This window comes from Ursus maritimus, unplaced genomic scaffold, assembly GCF_017311325.1.
Source record: "Ursus maritimus isolate PB19 unplaced genomic scaffold, ASM1731132v1 scaffold_24, whole genome shotgun sequence".
Classification (NCBI taxonomy): domain Eukaryota; kingdom Metazoa; phylum Chordata; class Mammalia; order Carnivora; family Ursidae; genus Ursus; species Ursus maritimus.
In genome coordinates this window covers 41,885,319-41,899,109 of record NW_024424897.1, presented here as the reverse complement: position 1 = coordinate 41,899,109, position 13,791 = coordinate 41,885,319, and the positions used below count along the sequence as shown (strand labels likewise).

Here is a 13,791-nt window from a genome sequence, read left to right as displayed (position 1 = left end):
AAACAAACAAACAAACAAACAAACAGGGGCAACTGGGTGGCTCCGTCAAAGTTAAGCGTCTGCCTTCAGCACAGGTCATGATCCCAGGGTCATGGAATAGAGCCCCACGTCGGGCTTCTCAGCAGGAAGTCTGCTTCTCGTCCTGCTTGTGAGTGCGCAAGCGAGCTTTCTCTCTCTCTCTCAGATAAACAAAATCTTTTTTTAAAAATTTTAAAAATTAGCAGTATGTGATTGATCAATCAAAAAGTTTTTTTTCCTCCCTCCACCCTACTGCCAAATAAATTCTACTTACCCAAGTAGAGTATAACTAGTTCTCTATCAATAACTGGCACCTCTTACTACTACTAAAACTCTTACCATAAATTTCAACATAATTCACTTTTTAAAAGACTGAATAACCTATAACTCAACATATGGCAAATATTTACCATGGCTGAAATATCTCAGTTCTCTTCAGAACACACAGTAAGACTGCACTTCCTTACCCTTTCTGTGAAATCTATTAAGACCGTAAGACTTGCTCTGGCCAATGAACAATACGACAAAATGACAGGACCCTCTTCTAGACAGTTTAAGAGCCAGTGAGTTATTAGCGACAGTCTCCTTCCTATTGCCATGGAGATCATGGAACCACGTGTTGAGATGGAGCCTCCATCAATCTGAGACCCTGCATAGCAAAAACAAGCAGAATCCACCACCAACCCATAGGATACATATAGCATGTCAAGCAAAAAATGTCCTGTTAAAAGCCACTAACATTTTTGAACTGTCCATTACCATAACACTACCTGGTCTCTCCCGACAAATATACAACCAAAGCCAAAATCATTGTATTTTGCTTATATGCTTACAAAACAAAGTCATCCTTAATATATCCTTCCCCTACCTCTAGTAAACCCCCAATCCCATCAATTTTTCTGCTTTAATCTCTCTCAAATCCATCATATCAGCTCTCCTCCTTATTTAGACTTCTGTAATAAGCTTCTAACCAGTCTTCCTAAATATAATCTCTTCCCATTTATTCTCCATATCTCCAGAGTAATCTTTTTAAAACATAACTATAATCATATCACACTCCTGCTTTTATATGATTTTCACATCAGTTACTAGCACAGCAAAAATGGTCCTTCAAGAAATAACTGTAAGAAGTGCTAGAAATATTCTGCATGGTGGTTACATGACTGTATACATCTGCAAAAACTCAACAAGCTTACACTTAGTATTTACACCCTGCTGTATTATGTCTCAATTAGTTAAAAAGAAGGAAATTAGATGGCCCCAAAGTACTTTTCACCTTCATTTTACCAAATATTCATCCCAAACCACAAAAATAACCTATAGCCACAAACCATTAGTAATCACCCTCTTAGATACTGATCTTTCACGCTCTCAGGTATTTAATATCCTTTTCATTCGTACTTCAAGACCTACATAAAATCTCATTCCCTCAGGGATCATTCCACCTAAATATCACTTAACTCTATCTTCACTTGTGCTACAACTCTTTGTACATTCCACTCCCCATAACCTTAGCATTCACTATACCAGTGGGTCTCAATCAGAAATGACTTTGTTCCCCAGGAGACATTTGGCAATGTCTGGAGACATTTTTGATTGTCACGGGGGGGGGGGGGGTGCTTCTGGCATCTAATTGGTAAGGCCAGAAATGCTCCAAAATATCCTATAATACACAGCACAGACGCCCATAACAATTAATTATCCTCCCTAAAATGTCAATATATTATCATATGTACTTATGTGCAAGTCCGTATACCTACTAAACTGAACAACAGGAAGGATCAAGTCCTACACAGTACTTAGCAAACAGCACTCAAAATGTATAATAAATAGATGTCATTATAAGCACAGTACCTAGAATATAGGAATCAAAGATCTATAATAAATTCATGTGTTATTACCAAATCTTTTGATTAAAATAAAGCTAAAGCTACACAGTTTACTGGCTAAACTGGTAGTCTTTATTTTTTTCTTCCAAAGGTATTTATTTATTTATTTACTTAAAGTATTTTGATTTGGTGTTTTTTCTTTTTTTTAATAATATTTATTTTGTTATATTAGTCACCATACAGTACATCCCCAGTTCTTGATGCAATGTTCCATGATTCGTTACTTGCATATAACACCCACTGCACCATGCAATAAATTTGGTGTTTTCATAGTATACGCCAATAAAACATAAGTTATAACCTGAATATCTCAAAAGTGTTAAATTGAAATTGATTTCCATATTGTTAAGCATGAGTAAACTGAACAGCTTAATGACTATGTTTCAAAAGGATTAAAAAAAGAACGCTTTCAAAAAAATGTGTTAATCTCATATCACAGCGTGACCAGAATAGAGTAAAATAATGCACACTAAAATTTAGGATACCATTCCACTTAACTTTAATCCAGTGTAATTTAACATAATAATAGTGCACCTTAACAAATGGTCAAAAACAGTTTTTTTGTTACTTAATAACATTTCATATCTCAAAAATAGAAACATTTTGTTGTTAATGACTGGATGTACCCCCTCAAAGACAGTCATAAAAGATATTTTAGATGTTTGCTTATTGTATGTTTCACCATTCCTACCCTAATATATTCCACACCATCACCTGGAGGGTTGAATGAAAATCTGTACTTCCAAGACTTCCAAATTAACTAGATGCCTGTTAAATTCAGTTGTTTAGAGTAAAATATCAGGAGGCTAATTATCCAACTGAAGGCAAATTTTTTAAAGAATGATACATTATTAAAATATCTACATTCCAAATCTGATAAACAAAAGTTTTTTGATTCCTATTTAAAGTTCTCAAAACAGGCAACTTTCAAAGTAGGTCCATTCCTGTTGATTATCAAAAATCATATTTGGCCCTCTTTACAGGCACAAAATCTAATCAATTCCAATACTAAAACTACTAAATGCAAAATCAAAGTAAAATATAAACCAAAAAATCCCCACCACCCTATTTATTTATTTATTAAATAATAAACAGCATCTACTTCATATGCATTCAACCACAGAAAGAAAAAAATTCTTTTGGTAACAACCCATTATTTAGGATTTTGGAATAACATGTTTCCCTATAGTAATAAACTCTTATAAAACTTATTCTTCTAACTTACTGAATTATCTAATACATATTACAAAAACAAAATTCGTACATCAGTATTTTTATTTTCTTTCAAGCCATGCTATTCATGAACACAGTGTTCTCTCCCACCAGTTTACTATACATTTGTATGTTTATGTATAATTAGTTCAATCAAAACGTCATGTAAACAAAAAGATATCCAAATTCTATACTTTCCATTGCTAATAACCAAGTCTATTACAGGACATCTCTTTCTTAAATAGAAAAATTTCACATCTTCTCCTTAAAATCCCTTTACTCTAAAGTTTTACAACATTATTTTATAGAATTGAACATTCACACATAATACACAAAAATATTTGTCAGTATCTAAACTGAAAATAAAAGGATCTTTTCATTACTCTATTTTCAAATTATTTTTGCTTTTCTAGATAACAGAAAAATTAGCACCAACAACTATATGTCGAAGTAAAGAATCGGAGGGACGCCTGGGTGGCTCAGTCAGTTAAGCATCCGACTCTTTGATTTCGGCTCAGGCAATCTCAGGGTTGTGAGACTGAGCCCTGCATCTGGCCACAGCCAGCTTAAGATTCTCTTTCTCCCCCTCCCTAAGCCCCTCCCCACCAAAAGGTAAAGAATCTGAAAGTGAGCATGTTATATTGCTCCTCTGGGACTCAGAACCCTTTAATTCTAAGAAGAATAAACCCCAAATACCATACTCCTATAATGTGATGGTCCATACAACAACAGTCATCATCTACCATATATACAGCATGAGATTACTGAAACACTGCATATTAAATACTATCACACATACTATACTGAGTTTCTATGCAACAATAAAGAGTAAAGTTTCCCTATCAAATACACTCACAGATATATAAGTAATTTTAGTCTTTACAATCAAAAATATAGATGCTTTTAGCAAAGAGAGAAAGCTTTCCCAATTTTGAGTAAAACTAAATTTCTAAGTGTAAAAAAGGAAAAACCTTGAGCTTGTTCAGTAAATGCTGCTCATCAACTTTCTCTGAAATTTCTCAGTCTCAGTGGAAATAAATTTGAAGAAATCAATTAAAAATACAAACAACAGGGGCGCCTGTGTGGCTCAGTTGTTAAGCGTCTGCCTTTGGCTCAGGTCATGATCCCGGCGTTCTGGGATCAAGCCCCGCATCGGGCTCCCTGCTCACCGGGAAGCCTGCTTCTCCCTCTCCCACCCTCCCTGCTTGTGTTCCGTCTCTCGCTGCCTCTCTCTCTGTCAAATAAATAAATAAAATCTTTAAAAAATAAAAATAAAAATACAAACTAGAGACTCATAACTACTACAACTGGACTAAAAACATTAACCAAAACATAAGGATATGGTTAGATGTCAGGTACTGAAGCACACAGAAATTTTAAAAATATACTTAATATAGTTATTTAATATATTTAAACAGTCAACTTATAAATCCTATTAAAATATATGTTCCAATATTTTTAAAATCCATGTATGGCCCAAATAAAAATAAAAGACATTTTCTCAATATGTTCCAAATAAAGTTTTTCTTTTTAAAAAGTAAATTCTTTTTTTTTAAGATTTATTTTAGAGAGAGCGAGCAAGCATGAGTGGGGGAGAGGTGCAGAGGGAGAGAAGCAGACTCCCCACTGATGGAGCCCAAAGTGGGGCTCCAACCAAGGACCCTGAGATCATGACCTGAGCTGAAATCAAGAGTCCAACACTTAACCAACTGAGCCACCCAGGTGCCCCAAAAATAAATTCTGCAATTCCTAAGAAACTGTACTCATAAACATAGGATGTGACTCTAGATACGTGGTAACACAGGTTCCTGAATATAAAAACCAATATAAAAAACTCAAAAGTTACCATCATACCCAAAATTGCTGGTACCCTAACCAGGATCTTTTTTTTTTTTTTTTAAGATTTTATATATTTATTTGTCAGAGAGAGAGAGAGAGCGTGCGCACAAGTAGGGGGAGCAGCAGGCAGAGGGAGAAGCAGGCTCCCCGCTGAGCAAGGAGCCCGATGTAGGACTTGATCCCAGGACTCTGGGATCATGACCTGATCAGCAGGCGGATGCTTAACTGACTGAGCCACCCAGCATCCCCCTAACCAGGATCTTTTAGACAAAGTCCTCAGTACCCTAACAAGATCTGAGGTCTAAGAAAGGTAAATATGTATAACATAATTACCAAACAGACTAGAGACTAGAATCAGGAGAGACTGAAAGTGGACTTACCAAAAGAAAAAAACGAACAAGAATATCATACTTCAGGGGCGCCTGGGTGGCACAGCGGTTAAGCGTCTGCCTTCGGCTCAGGGCGTGATCCCGGCGTTATGGGATCGAGCCCCACATCAGGCTCCTCCACTATGGCTATGAGCCTGCTTCTTCCTCTCCCACTCCCCCTGCTTGTGTTCCCTCTCTCGCTGGCTGTCTCTATCTCTGTCAAATAAATAAATAAAATCTTTAAAAAATATATATATCATACTTCAGAGACATTAGAAGTAAAAGGGATGCTGGGGCACCCCGCTGGCTCAGTGGAAAAGCATGTGACTCGATCTTGGGGCTCTGAGTTTCGGGCCCCACGTCGGATGTAGAGATTACTATAATTAATAAACAAACAGTAAAAAGGATGAGTTGAAAAAGAAAATTCAAGAAAATTTAACTGTGTATCCAGAACACACAAAAATACAGCAAAAAAAAAAAAAAAAGTTTCTCATTAGAATGCTTACCCTTACTTACATACCACATTCCTTCATTTCCTACTATTTTTCATTTTAAAAAATTGTTTTTGTGACCCACTAAATTGAATTCACAAGCCACTAATAAGTCATAACCTAAAGTTTGAAAAGCAGTGGCTTAGAGGAACTGACGACCATTGAAGTTCCTTACCTTCATAAGTACCTACTTAAAGAAAATATTCAGGAGGTGGAAAAAATGAGAAAAGAATTCCTCCATGTATTATTGGAATATGATCATCACTTAATGTTTGTTAATTAATACACTGTGGAATACAAAGCACTTCATGGTAAGGACACACAAAGGATACCTAGAAAAATAAGCCTAGGAGAGCATGAGTACTTTGGATGCCTTCAAAGCTAGGAAGGTGAAAAGAGCTCCAGGAAGTAGAAGAGTGACATCAACTGACTCTTAAACATAAAAATAAAGAACCAAAGGGAAAGAAAAGTTCGTTCTTTAGGATACGCTTTATCCACAAAGAAAAATCTCTCACAGAACTACATAGTAGTCTACTATATAGGTACAAAAAGTTTGTAAGCTATTCTTGATTAGAAATTCTAATCATTTCTTTCAAAAACATATTTTGAGCTTCAAATGTATTAATCCAAATCAAAATTATGGGATGCACTTCAGTCTTAAATATTAGAATCCCTGTATTCATTTGTAAACATTTACTAAGTAGCTAGTGCTAGTGTGATATAGGCAATAACTTACTGGGCATTTACTATGTATCAGGCAACATGTTAAGTACTTAAGAACAGTCATCCCATTTATACCTAACAACCTTGTAAAGTAAGTACTATCTTCATTTTATAGGTGAGGAAAGTAAGGCTTAAAAAAGTTACATAAAGAAATTACACAGCTAATAAATGGTGAAATTAAGATATATTAAGTGCCAGTTTTATTATTATTAGTGGCTGCAAATCAGAATATCTTGTTCCATTCCATTATTTGTCAGTGCTTTTCTCAGAACTAAATTTTGCATATTTTTTTAAATGGAATAATTCATCTATTTCCAAATCTGCATAAAACTATTACACTGGGGGCGCCTGGGTGGCACAGCGGTTAAGCGCCTGCCTTCGGCTCAGGGCGTGATTCCGGCGTTATAGGATCGAGCCCCACATCAGGCTCCTCCACTATGAGCCTGCTTCTTCCTCTCCCACTCCCCCTGCTTGTGTTCCCTCTCTCGCTGGCTGTCTCTATCTCTGTTAAATAAATAAATAAAATCTTAAAAAAAAAAAACAAAACTATTACACTGAATAAGTTTATTGAAAGGAAAAATTAGCCCCTTCTCAACTTTAAAGATAAAGTTAGAGGTCAACTAAAAGCAGTTATATTTAGGGGCACCTGGGTGGTTCAGTTGTTAAAAGTTAAAAAATGTCTGCCTTCAGATGGGGTCATGGTCTCAGGGTCCTGAGATGGAGCCACAAGTCAGGGCTTCCAGCTCAACAGGGAGTTGCTTCTCCTGTTCCCTCTGCCACTCCCCATGTTTGTGCTTGCTCTCTGTTAAATAAATAAATAAATAAATAAATAAATAAATAAATAAATATCTTTTTTATTTTTTTAAGATTTTATTTATTTATTTGACAGAGGGAGAGCCAGCGAGAGAGGGACCACAAAAAGGGGGAGTGGGAGAGGAAGAAGCAGCCTTCCAGTGGAGGAGCCTGATGTGGGGCTCGATCCCAGAATGCCAGAATCACGCCCTGAGCCCAAGGCAGCCGCTTAACGACTGAGCCACCCAGGCGCCCCAACGAATGAATCTTTAAAAAAAAAAAAAAAAAGGTAATTATGTTTAGAGGCACCTGGCTGGCTTAATCAGTAGGGCATGCAACTCTTGATCTTGGGGTCATGAGTTCAAGCCCCTCCTTGGGCCTAAAGCTTACATAAAAAAAATTTTTTTTAAAAAGGTAGTTATGTTTAAATATCACTGACATTGACATTTTTAACAAGCTATATACCTGTACTTTCATTTACTTTATTTACACGCCAGGTACTTATATTTTGAAAAACCTTTCCACCTTTTATAGGCCACTTAATTTTATCACTAGGTAAAAAGATGCTGCCTTTGACTGTATTTCAGAACAAAAAAATCTGCTTCTAGCACAAATGGAAGAGACCGACAGAAATAATTGTTACCAAATGTTGACAGATACATCCCAATTGAAAATAATTGTTTCTAGTCCCTCCACACAACTTTTCAATTCATGTGGATTTTTTATTTTTTTTATTTTTTATTTTTAAAGATTTTATTTATTTATTTGACAGAGAGAGAGACAGCCAGTGAGAGAGGGAACACAAGCAGGGGGAGTGGGAGAGGAAAAAGCAGGCTCCCAGCGGAGAAGCCTGATGTGGGGCTCGATCCCAGGACTCCAGGATCATGCCCTGAGCTGAAGGCAGACACTTAACGACTGTGTCACCCAGGCACCCCTCTTGTGGATTTTTTAGAAGGTTTGAGACATCTTTAATGAAATTAAACATCAATTTTTACCACTAAAATTTAAAATACTTTAATCCAAAAATGGAATGTAATGGAATGAAATAATACAGGTTTGTATCTTTTTCACTTACACCTTAGAATTTGAAATCTTATTATTATTATAAAAAAATAATCCAGCCATGAACAAATGCAGAAACCTAAAGGCAGACAAACATAACATTGGCAATCCGTTTAACAGAACAATTTCAATTTTATGCAAGACTTGACTACAGAAACAACACTTTTTAGAAAAGACTCATTCACGTATGATCCTGAACTGAACAACAGCTAATACATACCAAAAAACTCCTATCAAAGGTTAAATTAGTATGAATGCAATTATAACAGACACTACTGATAACCAAAGGGATACAAAGAAAAAATTAACTGATTTTAATACACAAATCAGTCAAATGAAAAACACAGAATTTATTTCCAGGTAATGTGAATAACAGATTAATCTCAAATCTAATTTCAATGCCAACAGTTCATCCCTAGATAATTTCTGGATTTACTAAGTATTTATATCCACTAAGTACCAGCAAATTACAAAAAATAAATTATACTCTTTATGTTCAGATAAGAGCATCTAGTCTTGGGGTGCCTGGGTGGCTCAGTTAACTGTCAGACTCTTGATCTCAGGCTCAGGTCTTGATCTCAGGGTCGTTAGTTCAAGCCCCATGTTCGGCTCTGTGTGGAGCTTACTTTAAAAATAATTATTTATTTATTTATTTAAAATTTAAAAAGAACATCTAGTCTTTCTGGTGTTCTGTAACTAATCAGCTTCTTATTAATGGAATGGCATCATAACATGGGACCAAATATGTATGTGCCTTGATATAGAGAAAGTCTGTTTAATATTAACACACATTCAATTAATTGCCATATCCATCGTTCTTCCCAAATCTCTATTATAGAAAATACAATAATTATTTTCTATTCAGTTCACTCATATTTTTGGTCCTGTACACTGTTATACTTCTTTAAAACCTCTCATAGTTTAAATATGTTTGAGCAACTATCCTGTAGTTTTGGAAGGAAGTTTAGTTACTGTCAAGATAATCTTAGACTATTAAACCCAGTTGATTCTTAGAAATTCTTCCATCTAAAAAACATGAGAATTATAACCAAATTAACAAATCAGATATCAGAATGCCAAAAGTTAAGTCATTAAAAGGGAATCCAGAGAAAGAGTCAGTTGTGAAAGAACAGGAAGTGATGTACACTGCCATTTTGTAGATGAACTATTTAGAAACATAAGTACCATACTAAACTGGAATCAACCAAACCCAGACTTAACAGCTCTCAGTATTCTGACAGTGGCATCGAGGTCAGCTGAAATAACCCTCAGGCAGTTTTTCCCCGATAATGAATTTATCTATTTGATAAAGAACATACTTTTACCACTTTTAGAATTCTTACAAGCTATGGAAAACAAGGTTTCTTTTTAGTTGTCCTTAGGAATATCTCTTAGTTCCAGCATGCATTTTGAAATAGAGCAAGTAGTTTACTTATATTCTGTGTACATCCTTAAGTTTTGTAGCCTTTACTGACAAATCTTCTCTGCCTGCATCTTTCCAAGACAAAAACAGTCATCCCTTGCTGAGCAGTATGCTTGAGTTTATACATACTAGTATATATGAATTATCGACAACAAACCATAACATACAGAATTAGACTTTATGGCAGAATTTCCCATGTAAGGGGAAACTACAGACCACAACATGCAGCTTTGTGCCATGAAATAAAGATTCAAATGAGAAGTGCTGTTTAAGTCAAAATGAATTCGGATAAAAATAAAAAGGGAATAAAGAAAGCAAGAAGAATTCTACTTTCTGAGGAAAAATAAACTGATATATCATTAATATGCCTCCCTATATCAAAATCATGAAATGAGATGACAGAAATGAAATTTGTGCCTAACACTACAAACATCTTTAAATCCCTGTCTTAAAACAGGTTTCAAAATGCAACAAACACACCAATAAAGCTCTGACCAACAACATTAAATATACACGGCATTCGAAAGTATTTTAAAATAAGTCACCCACTAAGCAAAGCTTAAACACCAAATACAACTTATTAGTAAAATATCAAAAGAACCCATATCTGTACATATTTTACTCTTCGTTGCTTTGTAAAAAAATAATAATCCTAGAACATTCATATATGAAACATTTTGAAATCACTTCGTCAGTAAATCTAAATACTTAAAAAAGTATGAACAGACTTCAAGACTACTCTTTGATCACAAAAAGCACTCGGCGACAAACTTCCAAAATGTTAAATTTTTTATTTTTATTTCTACTCTACTAAGGACAAAACCAACAAGTACTACTGTAGAGCAGATAAGATGATCTGTTTTAAACAAATTTGACATGAAGCAAAAGAAGTGGAAAAGTGATTTACTGACCACGTAACACAGATCCTATCACAACATACTTAGGCAAATTAGTGTCTGTTTTCTCATTTCCTTAAGAAAAAAAGCATTTCTACAGAAAGGTTTGTAACCTAATCATTTTCAGAAAACTCCAATTCCAGTGTTATACAAAACAGTATGAACCCTAAAAATTCACAGGTCAGGGAGAATGCCCATCAGACGGCCTGTCTATATGCATTAATCTTTAATAATTCTTAAAGAACTACTAAAATCACAGAAAAAAAAGGGGAGGGACATGAAAGAGCACAAAATTGTTCTATTTGAATCCTAGTGAAAACCCAATATGCTTACCAAAAAAAATGTCAATCTAGTGTTTAAAAGAGAGCGAGAGAGACATCAAAACTGTTCAAACATGGCAGGGTCCCTCTCGAGAGGCCGTATCTCCCAACAATAACAACAGGAAAGCTACACTTCCCAGGAACAGATCTCAGGGGAGGAATATTAAACCGGTACTGTTATCGATTTAAAACCAAAGGGAAAAGGGTAACCTTTCCAAGGGAAGCGCCATTACTTCCTCTTTAGCTCCCCCTCCCTTCAGTGTATACACGGGCCTGTGTATGAAGAAACTGCCTTGGACTTCTGCAGCATTGCAGTAGACTAAAGGATGGGGAAGGGGGAAGGGTAGGGGGAGAGAAACGCTTCCATCACCCCTATAGGAGTACAGATTTCCTGAGCAGGGGTGGACCCCCAGCAGGCTACCCTTCCCAAGAATACAGACACTACAAAGGAGAGGGAGGAGCAGAGGGATCAGAAGGGAAAGGGACCTCGCGCCTTTAAATCGGGGTGCACATCAACCCAGTCTCCCCAAGAGAGCCACACCTTCCTCGAGACATCCCCTTCCACCACCCCTTCCGGTGACCCTCAGGAAAGAGGAATGTAATTGCTCTTGCCCCTCAAAACGGGAGGGCGCCTAGCTCACCAGCTTCTTCACCCCACCCACAGAATCACAGACCCTCCTTGTCTCCCTTCCTACCCCACCCCCACCTCCCTTCTCGGAGGCCAGAGTGGGCCGAATTTCCCCGCCCCCTCCATGTCTCCCTTTCCCAAAGCAGAGGTGCCCTTACCCTTTCGCCGACAGGTCTGGGGCGGAGTAGGCAGGCGCAGCCCCCTGCAGCGCTCGGGTAGCCGCTACACTGGAGAGCGAGGAGTGAGGAGGAGGGGGCCTAGCGACCGACCGCCGCCCCCCCCCCGAGCCCCAGCAAGCCGCCCAGCCCAAGCTCTGCGACAAGGGGCGGGGGGGGGGAGGGGGCGAGGGGACGACCGGGGTCGAGGAGGCGCCCTCAGCGCTTGGGCTCAGCTAAGATGGCGCGGGGAAGTGCTGGGAGCCGCCGCCGCCGCCGCCGCCTCGGGGGAACCGGCCCGGGCCTCGGCCACCTTCCGTCCTCACACAGCCGAGGCCCTCTTGTGCCCCGCCACGGCCCCTAGACGGGCGGGCCCACGCACAGCCCTCCGCCACCACCACCACCACCCCTGGGAAGGGGGCGCTCACAAAGGGAAGAGAGGCCGCGGGCCGGCCGGCCGGCGGCGGGGCGGGGTCCCCAGGGGCCGGGAGGCCTCAGAGGTTCGCGGGTGCCTAGCGCTCTCGGCCTGCGAAGGGCGCAGACAAGCGGGACCCCTCCTCTCTCCTTAGACAGGCGGCGGCACCGACTCACTATCTTTGCCACCCTCCCTCTCTCTCTCTCTCCGAGCCCTGAAGCCACAGAGCCCGGCCGCTGCCCAGGTTTCCCCCCCCTTCCCCGACACCACTCCCCTCCTCCCGAGAGTCATCCCAGTCTCCGATCTCGCGAGATTTCCCGCCTGACAGGCCCGACCCTGCGCGAGACCCGACTGCGTACGCGTGCGCGCCCTCACGAGAGCGCGCGAGTGCTTGCACTGGGCGGGGTCTCCCGGGCACCCCGAGTCCCAGCCTCAGTCCAGCCGGGCCGCGCTCAGCTGGCTGTATTCTTCTGCCACGCCGGCGTCAGATGCGTTCATTTCACCCAGAAATCTGAGAAAGAAGAGTTTATCAGCTTTCCTCCTCTGTTCTCACTTTCAAAAACATCCGCCCCCCATACCCGTGCGAATGAGAAGCTTGCCCTGGCGTGTAGGATATGCAGTTCTTACACACCTCGGTTCAACTACTCCGTGGAATTCAGAGGTAAACTGGGCAGTGTAATCAGTACGTAGCTGAGTTTTTGAGATTCTAAAAGCTTATAATAACTTCCGGAACGGTAATAAGAGTTGAGAATACAGATTAAACCACCCTGTATGTTGGTAATGATAGGAAAGAGACAAATTCTTGAGAAGTTTTGGTATATGTCTCTAGTAGTTTGAGTGACGATAAATTTTGGAAACAGGAGCAGCAAACAAACGAAAGGGTCCCACGCGTCCTAACGCAGGAAAGAGAGCTTCAAATTTTTTTTGTGGTGAAAAAAATTTTTTAGAGGAGAACTCCTTCAGTGGACTATAAAGAGAGCAATTTTATTCAGGAACCAAAAAGTGTGTCTCAAGTGCAGTCATAAATCTTGATTTCTCAACTGGTAAGTAGTGAGATAAATAGATCTGTTGTTTGAGATTTATGAGTACTCTAGAACAACTGATAGTTACAGTAAACTAGGAAAGTAAACTGGCTATGACCAGAAAAACAAAATATCCACTTCAATGGGTTATACATATAATTTGTTCTAAATACGCTTTCTGGTAGTAAGGGGGTTTGCTCTGTCAGTCAGTCCTCTTCTCACCTATGTTGTCAACTACTGTCAGGTGTCAACTTCCCCTCAGCATAAAAACATACCCTAGTTTATTTGGAGGGAAAAAAAAGATTACGATCTTCATCTCTCTTCCCCTTCAAAGCCAAGCTTCTTGGAAAAGTTATCTGTCTTCCCACCTACACTGAAACTGATCTTACAAAGGTCAAGACCTCTTACTTGCTGTGTCTAGCGGAGTCATTTTAATCCTTCTTGACATCTGCAATATTTGACATGGTTGGTACTCCTTCCATCTTGAAACTGTGTTCTTCCTTGGCTTTCCAGCACCACCCGAAACAAGTTTTCCTTC

At 39.0% G+C, this 13,791-nt stretch overlaps 1 protein-coding gene across 2 annotated transcripts in view; it reads right to left on the bottom strand.

Annotated features, from left to right (window-relative positions):
- TAOK1 (TAO kinase 1) overlaps positions 1 to 12,478 on the bottom strand; it is a 151,166-nt gene extending 138,688 nt beyond the window's left edge. For both annotated transcript variants that reach the window (XM_040641074.1, XM_040641073.1), the window contains exon 1: positions 11,820 to 12,478. The gene's annotated coding sequence lies outside the window, so the exon portion shown is untranslated. The remainder of the gene's footprint in view (positions 1 to 11,819) is intronic.
- Between the last annotated feature and the right edge of the window lie 1,313 nt (positions 12,479 to 13,791).